Source organism: Microcaecilia unicolor, chromosome 4 (genome assembly GCF_901765095.1).
Source record: "Microcaecilia unicolor chromosome 4, aMicUni1.1, whole genome shotgun sequence".
In the NCBI taxonomy this organism is placed as follows: Eukaryota; Metazoa; Chordata; class Amphibia; order Gymnophiona; family Siphonopidae; genus Microcaecilia; species Microcaecilia unicolor.
In genome coordinates this window covers 253,097,065-253,105,634 of record NC_044034.1, presented here as the reverse complement: position 1 = coordinate 253,105,634, position 8,570 = coordinate 253,097,065, and positions in this window count along the sequence as shown.

Here is an 8,570-nt window from a genome sequence, read left to right as displayed (position 1 = left end):
CTTAATTATTGACACTAATTGACATTATTTAGAATTTACAAGCAGAGCATCGTAAGAGTATTCTATAACATGATGCATATAAATTCTAAGTCGCAGAGTTGAAAAGGAGGCATGGTCATGGGTGTGAAGGGTTGTGGGCATTTCAAAAATCTATGCATGTGGTTATAGAATACACCCGGTCCACACGTAATTTAGGCATCAGCATTTACACCAAGTTTTACTTGGTGTAACTGCCCGTGATTAAATTTAATTGCACAGACGGATGCTCAGCATATTCTATCAACTGTGTGAAAATTTAGGCTTATTCTATATAATATGCCTAAGTTTAGGCATATATTCTATAGAATATGCCTAGGTGTAGTTTGTTTCAGTGCTGATTTTTTAGGTATGATATACAGTGGTGGAAATAAGTATTTGATCCCTTGCTGATTTTGTAAGTTTGCCCACTGACAAAGACATGAGCAGCCCATAATTGAAGGGTAGGTTATTGGTAACAGTGAGAGATAGCACATCACAAATTAAATCCGGAAAATCACATTGTGGAAAGTATATGAATTTATTTGCATTCTGCAGAGGGAAATAAGTATTTGATCCCCCACCAACCAGTAAGAGATCTGGCCCCTACAGACCAGGTAGATGCTCCAAATCAACTCGTTACCTGCATGACAGACAGCTGTCGGCAATGGTCACCTGTATGAAAGACACCTGTCCACAGACTCAGTGAATCAGTCAGACTCTAACCTCTACAAAATGGCCAAGAGCAAGGAGCTGTCTAAGGATGTCAGGGACAAGATCATACACCTGCACAAGGCTGGAATGGGCTACAAAACCATCAGTAAGACGCTGGGCGAGAAGGAGACAACTGTTGGTGCCATAGTAAGAAAATGGAAGAAGTACAAAATGACTGTCAATCGACAAAGATCTGGGGCTCCACGCAAAATCTCACCTCGTGGGGTATCCTTGATCATGAGGAAGGTTAGAAATCAGCCTACAACTACAAGGGGGGAACTTGTCAATGATCTCAAGGCAGCTGGGACCACTGTCACCACGAAAACCATTGGTAACACATTACGACATAACGGATTGCAATCCTGCAGTGCCCGCAAGGTCCCCCTGCTCCGGAAGGCACATGTGACGGCCCGTCTGAAGTTTGCCAGTGAACACCTGGATGATGCCGAGAATGATTGGGAGAAGGTGCTGTGGTCAGATGAGACAAAAATTGAGCTCTTTGGCATGAACTCAACTCGCCGTGTTTGGAGGAAGAGAAATGCTGCCTATGACCCAAAGAACACCGTCCCCACTGTCAAGCATGGAGATGGAAATGTTATGTTTTGGGGGTGTTTCTCTGCTAAGGGCACAGGACTACTTCACCGCATCAATGGGAGAATGGATGGGGCCATGTACCGTACAATTCTGAGTGACAACCTCCTTCCCTCCGCCAGGGCCTTAAAAATAGGTCGTGGCTGGGTCTTCCAGCACGACAATGACCCAAAACATACAGCCAAGGCAACAAAGGAGTGGCTCAGGAAGAAGCACATTAGGGTCATGGAGTGGCCTAGCCAGTCACCAGACCTTAATCCCATTGAAAACTTATGGAGGGAGCTGAAGCTGCGAGTTGCCAAGCGACAGCCCAGAACTCTTAATGATTTAGAGATGATCTGCAAAGAGGAGTGGACCAAAATTCCTCCTGACATGTGTGCAAACCTCATCATCAACTACAGAAGACGTCTGACCGCTGTGCTTGCCAACAAGGGTTTTGCCACCAAGTATTAGGTCTTGTTTGCCAGAGGGATTAAATACTTATTTCCCTCTGCAGAATGCAAATAAATTCATATACTTTCCACAATGTGATTTTCCGGATTTAATTTGTGATGTGCTATCTCTCACTGTTACCAATAACCTACCCTTCAATTATGGGCTGCTCATGTCTTTGTCAGTGGGCAAACTTACAAAATCAGCAAGGGATCAAATACTTATTTCCACCACTGTATAGAATCTAGTCCTATGTGTGTAAATTTAAGTCCTGCCTTTGGCTTACCTAGGAGTACACCTACCTGTTGAATAGGCAGTTTGTAAGATAAGTGCGATTGACACAAAAGCTACCACAACCTTTTCCCCGTCAAATCTCTGTCTCTTCAAAAACTCTATGAATAACCACACAAACAATAGATGCCCTCTCTACATTGCATAAGTCAGCAGGTATAAGTCTGGCACCCAAAAGTTAGGTGTGGGATCCACGCTAAATGCTATTCTGTATAAGGCACATGCCCTTTATAGAATAGCACCCAAGTTTCGGCACGTTTACAGGATTTCCTCCTTATTGTTTTTTCTCCATGGATAATCACTGAAAAGTTTTGATGGCCATTCAATAAGTACAGATAAGCTCCGCCTGCAGATATATTACAAAACTGGGCAAATGCAACTGCTATGGGAATAATCTTAATTTGTTTCAGTCAGATCTGTTCCTTCTTTAGATATACAGAGAAAAAATGAAAAAACAAAAAAAAATAATCCAAACAAAATAGGTTTAAAAAACATATTATATAATTATTTAAGAAGTGCTCAGTTCAACCGTCAGTCATGTGAATAGTGACTAGCTGAGTGAAGAACCATCATCGCACTGCTTCCATTCTTATAAATACAGCTTGAGTAAAGCTGTCACTCTGTGTTGATATAAAGCAATCTAATTAACTCACATATATGTATGGTACTTAAGTATATATTCCTAGATTACTTAGAATAAGCACAGTAAACAGATTATAATACATACATTAGGGTAACATCAAAATTGTGTAACCCAAAAGAGCAATTCATAAAAAAATAATTAAATGAAGAAAAACAGGACTATAAAGGACCAAAAGGCAAGGGATTGCTGGGCAATTCCGGACTCAACACAACTCAGAAGGAGGACCCAAAGAAAGACTCTACAGCTGGTGAGTCTAAAGAGTTGGAGATTGATTGCTCTCTTTTTGAAGGTGAGAGACATCTTTTGCTGAAAATTGTGGCCTGATCTTTTATTGGAGTACTACAGTGGACCATGCATTGACTTCTGGTGGAAGGAGCAAAGCCGGAGGATGATGATCGACAGGGATTCACCAGCTTTTGGGCATTGCAAGACTTCTAAGGTCTTTTCCTCCTAAATTAAAGTACTGAGAGTGATATTCAACTCACGGTAGTCAGCAGTTTGTAAGCTGTTGACCACCATGGGCAGAATTAACCCTGGATATTCAATGTCTGGCCATATCCAGGTCTGGCACTGATTATTCAGGTATGTGCGGCCACTGGCTGATATTCAGATCAGTGCCCAGTTAGCACGGTTCCTTTTGCTGTTCTAACTTTATTCGCTTACTTAGGAGCCCTTTTAGAAAGATGTGTAGGCAATGTGCATCCAGCTGGCACTACTGCCCAGCTACTGCATGCCTCGGGTGGTAATTCCATTTTTGGCGCACCCAAAACATGTGGTAGAAAATATTTTCTACCATATGGTACTTACCCGGCATACTCGGCAGTAGATGCGCGTTGACTGCTTACTGCCCGGTTAGCGCATGAGACCTTACTGCTAAGTCAATGGGTGGCGGTAAGGTCTCAGACCAAAAATGGATGCGTGCTGGTTTTAATTTTGTTGCATGTTCATTGTCTGGCACAAAAATATGCCTTTTTTACCGGTGCTGAGGAATGGACCAATGTGAGTCCAAAATATGTGCCTACACTAGCGTAGGCCACTTTAGTGGAGGAGTAGCCTAGTGGTTAGTGCAGTGGACTTTGATCCTGGGGAACTGGGTTCAATGCCCACTGCAGCTCCTTGTGACCGTGGGCAAGTCACTTAACCCTCCATTGCCCCAGGTACAAAATAAGTACCTGAATATATGTAAACCGCTTTGAATGTAGTTGCAAAACCCACAGAAAGGTGGTATAAAGTCCCATTTCCCTTTCCCTATTTGAGATTCTACATGGAATGTTGCTACTATTGAGATTCTGCTGCTATTATTTGAGATTCTACATGGAATGTTAATGTTGCTAGTCCACTATCAACATTCCATGTAGAAGCCTGCCCTTGCAGATCAGCAACGCGGCTGCGCAGGCTTCTGTTTCTGTGAGTCTGACGTCCTGCACGTATGTGCAGGACGTCAGACTCACAGAAACAGAAGCCTGCGTAGCCGCGTTGCTGATCTGCAAGGGTAGGCTTCTACATGGAATGTTGATAGTGGAGGAGTAGCCTAGTGGTTAGTGCAGTGGACTTTGATCCTGGGGAACTGAGTTCAATTCCCACTGCAGCTCCTTGTGACCGTGGGCAAGTCACTTAACCCTCCATTGCCCCAGGTACAAAATAAGTACCTGTATATATGTAAACCGCTTTGAATGTAGTTGCAAAATACCACAGAAAGGCAGTATATCAAGTCCCATTTCCCTTTCTCTTTTAGGCGCACCTTAGTAAAAGGGCCCCTTACCTAGTTAGCAAACTGAATATTGCAACTAATCAGTTAAGTTCCTGCTCTGCCCAAGCTCCGTCCAAGCTTTAGCCATAGACTGCCCTGGCACTAACTGGACAGTTCAGGGGCAGTTAGTGCTGATAAATATCAGTAGATAGGCAGCCACAAGTAATTTAACTAGGCAGGAGGCTCTCCTTGCCTGTTTAAATTGCTTTGAATATATACAATCAGTGCTTTTTTTGTGCCGGTACGCACCTTTTTCTCCTCCTCCCCTCCCCTCCCATTATTTCCAGCGATTCTCCGCCTCTCTCCTGCCCTCCCATCGACGTGCAGCGATTTTTCCGTCCCTCCCCTGCCCTCACCTCTCCCATATCCAGCGATTCTTCGTCCCCCAGCGTCCTCCTTCACTGCCTGCCAGCCAGCGTCGGATGCAAAAGTGAACGGTGCAGGCAGCGATTGGCTGGCAGCATCGTAGCTTCCCTCTGCAAGTCCCGCCTATGCGTAAACAGGAAGTTGTAGGCGGGACTTGCAGAGGGAAGCTACGATGCTGCCAGCCAATCGCTGCCTGCACCGTTCACTTCTGCATCCGACGCTGGGTGGCAGGCAGTGAAGGAGGACGCTGGGGGACGAAGAATCGCTGGATATGGGAGAGGTGAGGGCAGGGGAGGGACGGAAAAATCGCACGTCGATGGGAGGGCAGGGGAGAGGCAGAGAATCGCTGGAAATAATGGGAGGGAAGGGCAGGGGAGAGAGAATTGCTGGACATGGGATGGGAGGGAAGGACAAGGGAGAGAGAATTGCTGGACATGGGATGGGAGGGAAGGGCAGGGGAGAGAGAATTGCTGGACATGGGATGGGATGGGAGGGAAGGGCAAGGGAGAGAGAATTGCTGGACATGGGAAGGGCAGGGGAGAGAGAATTGCTGGACATGGGATGAGAGGAAAGGGCAGGGGAGAGAGAATTGCTGGACATGGGATGGGAGGGAAGGGCAAGGGAGAGAGAATTGCTGGACATGGGATGGGAGGGAAGGGCAGGGGAGAGAGAATTGTTGGACATGGGATGGGAGGGAAGGGAAGGGCAAGGGAGAGAGAATTGCTGGACATGGGATGGGAGGGAAGGGCAGGGGAGAGAGAATTGCTGGACATGGGATGGGATGGGAGGGAAGGGCAAGGGAGTGAGAATTGCTGGACATGGGAAGGGCAGGGGAGAGAGAATTGCTGGACATGGGATGAGAGGGAAGGGCAAGGGAGAGAGAATTGCTGGACATGGGAAGGGCAGGGGAGAGAGAATTGCTGGACATGGGATGGGAGGGAAGGGCAGGGGAGAGAGAATTGATGGGATGGGAGGGAAGGGCAAGAGAGAGAGAATTGCTGGACATGGGATGGGAGGGAAGGGCAGGGGAGAGAGAATTGCTGGACATGGGAAGGGCAGGGGAGAGAGAATTGCTGGACATGGGATGGGAGGGAAGGGCAAGGGAGAGAGAATTGCTGGACATGGGGGGGAAGGGCAGGGGAGAGAGAATTGCTGGACATGGGAAGAGCAGGGAAGAGAGAATTGCTGGACATGGGAGGGAAGGGCAAGGGAGAGAGAATTGCTGGACGGGATAGGAGGGAAGGGCAGGGGAGAGAGAATTGCTGGACATGGGATGGGAGGGCAGGGAAGAGAGAATTGCTGGACATGGAGGGGAGAGAGGAGAATCGCTGGATGGGGAGGGGAGGACAGGGAAGAGAGAATTGCTGGACATGGAGGGGAGAGAGGAGAATCGCTGGACAGGGAGGGGAGGACAGGGAAGAGAGAATTGCTGGACATGGATGAGAGGGGAGAGAGGAGAAATGCTAGAAATGGATGGAGAGGAGAGCATGAGATAGAGGAGAATTGCTGGACATGGATGGATGGAGGAGTTGGCTAGGAGAGAGGAGAAATGCTGACTTGGATGGAGGAGAGGGGAGAGAGAATTATTGCTTTATATGGATACAGAGGAGGGAAGAGAGATGAGAAATGCTGGACATGGATAGAGGGGAGGAGAGAGGAGAAGTGCTGGACATGAATGGAGGGGAGGAAAGAAAAAAGAAGATGCACATGGATGGAGATGAGGGAAAGGGAAGAGGAGAAAAACTGCACATGGATGGAGAAAATAGGCAAAAGCTGGATCCATGTTATACCTCCTCCAGTCAATTCCATGGAGGAGGACCCAGCTTTTACTTATGGATGCAGGGCAACAAAAGAAGAAGAAAGGAAGAAAGTAAAGAAATAAATGGAAAGGAAGCCCTGGAAATGGAGTTAAGAGAACAGATAGCAGCAGAATCAGAGACTGGGACCAATATGGATAGAAAAACAAAGTCACCAGACAACAAAGGTAGAAAAAATCATTTTATTTTCATTTTAGTGTTTGGAATTTGTCTTATTTTGCACTGGGTATACTGGAGCTGTAACAGCTTACAGAAATTATTTATACTGAAAAGAAATCACATTATTTTTTCTCCTATACTAGTTTAATATTTTCAATGATGTCTGTTTATATGCGCCATGGCTGGTATAAGGGGTGTGACTAATGTGGGTGTGGCTATAATAGGGGCGGTGCCATGTGTGGTGACCCCGCCCACAATGAGTACCGGCACCTTTTTTTCTACAAAAAAAGCACTGTATACAATCCACATCTTTTCCAGCTTTTGTGCTATTGAGTGGTTTTATAAAATACACCCACATGCACTGCTACCTGCAAATACTTGTTGAAAAAGTATGTCTGCCTCAGAGTAGGAGTAACTGTGTACTGTCAGGAGCTCCTATTAATGCACAGAGTAGACTCAGTAAATAGTATCTCCCAGATTCTATACAGGTCACCCAAAGTTGGCCACACAAATTTGGGCACCTAGGCTAGATGACACCTCATTAACCCATTAATTTGTGTGTGCAACAATCAATAATTGGATTTAATTGGCAACAATTTGGATTTCTGTGTACATCTGTCCTAGTCGCTTTCCTATAACATCTAACATAGTAAATGATGGCAGATAAAGACCTGAACAGTCCATCCAGTCTGCCCAACAAGCTAAACTCATTTTACATGGTATGTGATACTTTGTATGTATACCTAAGTTTGATTTGTCTTTGCCATTCTCAGGGCACAGACCATAGAAGTCTGCCCAGCACTCTTCTTGTACTTAAAGTTCTGAAGCTAACATTGAAGCCCCTTAAAATTTACACTCCAGCCTAATGATGTCTATTTAGTTATGATCAGGGCGTAGACCGTAGAAGTCTGCCCAGCACGGGTTTTGCTTCCCAATTACCAACGTTGCCACCCAATCTCCGCTAAGATTCCATGGATCTATTCCTAATAAACAGGATTCCTTTGTGTTTATTCCACGCATGTTTGAATTCCATTACCGGTTTCATCTCCACCACCTCCCGCGGGAGGGCATTCCACGTATCTACCACCCTTTCTGCGAAAAAATACTTCCTGAAATTACTCCTGCGTCTGCCCCCCTTCCATCTCAATTCATATCCTCTAGTTCTACCACCTAAATTTCATAATAGTGTGCTACTCAAAGGTGGCTATGGAAGGAGCATGGGCAGAGCGGGGGATGTTCCTAGAGGTTTGGCGTGATGTTATAGAATACTATGGCTGCGTGCCCAACTGCCATAAATTGGGTGCTGGCATTTACACCAGGTTTCAGCTGACGTATATCCAGCACCCAAAGTTAAGTGCAAGATCTGCACTAAGCTACCATTATGCAAAGGCACACACCCTTTGCAGAATACTAGTTTAGCGCAAATCTTTCCGGAACCTAACGTTCAACACCATTTACTGAATTCAGCCCTACGTGACTTCCCTTCCTACGTGCCCTGCTATAAAATTACCCTTTACACACATGGGGTGATGCACAGGGTCCTGCAAATTTATGTTCCCACAGATTTATGTTTTTATTAGGCTCAAGTCACCATGCTAAGAAATTCACTCAAAATCTCTTTCAGGTCACAGTTGGCCTTTGTGTGCACTCTAGTAAATAGAATCGTTAAGCAAGGTTTGCTGAGACAGTACATGGCCGCATGCTGCTGCTGTTTCCTCAGTGCTTCGTCTGTGCTATCTGGGTGCCGCTGCAGTTCCCGTTTGAGGATCGCCATGCCTGGACCTGTTCGAAC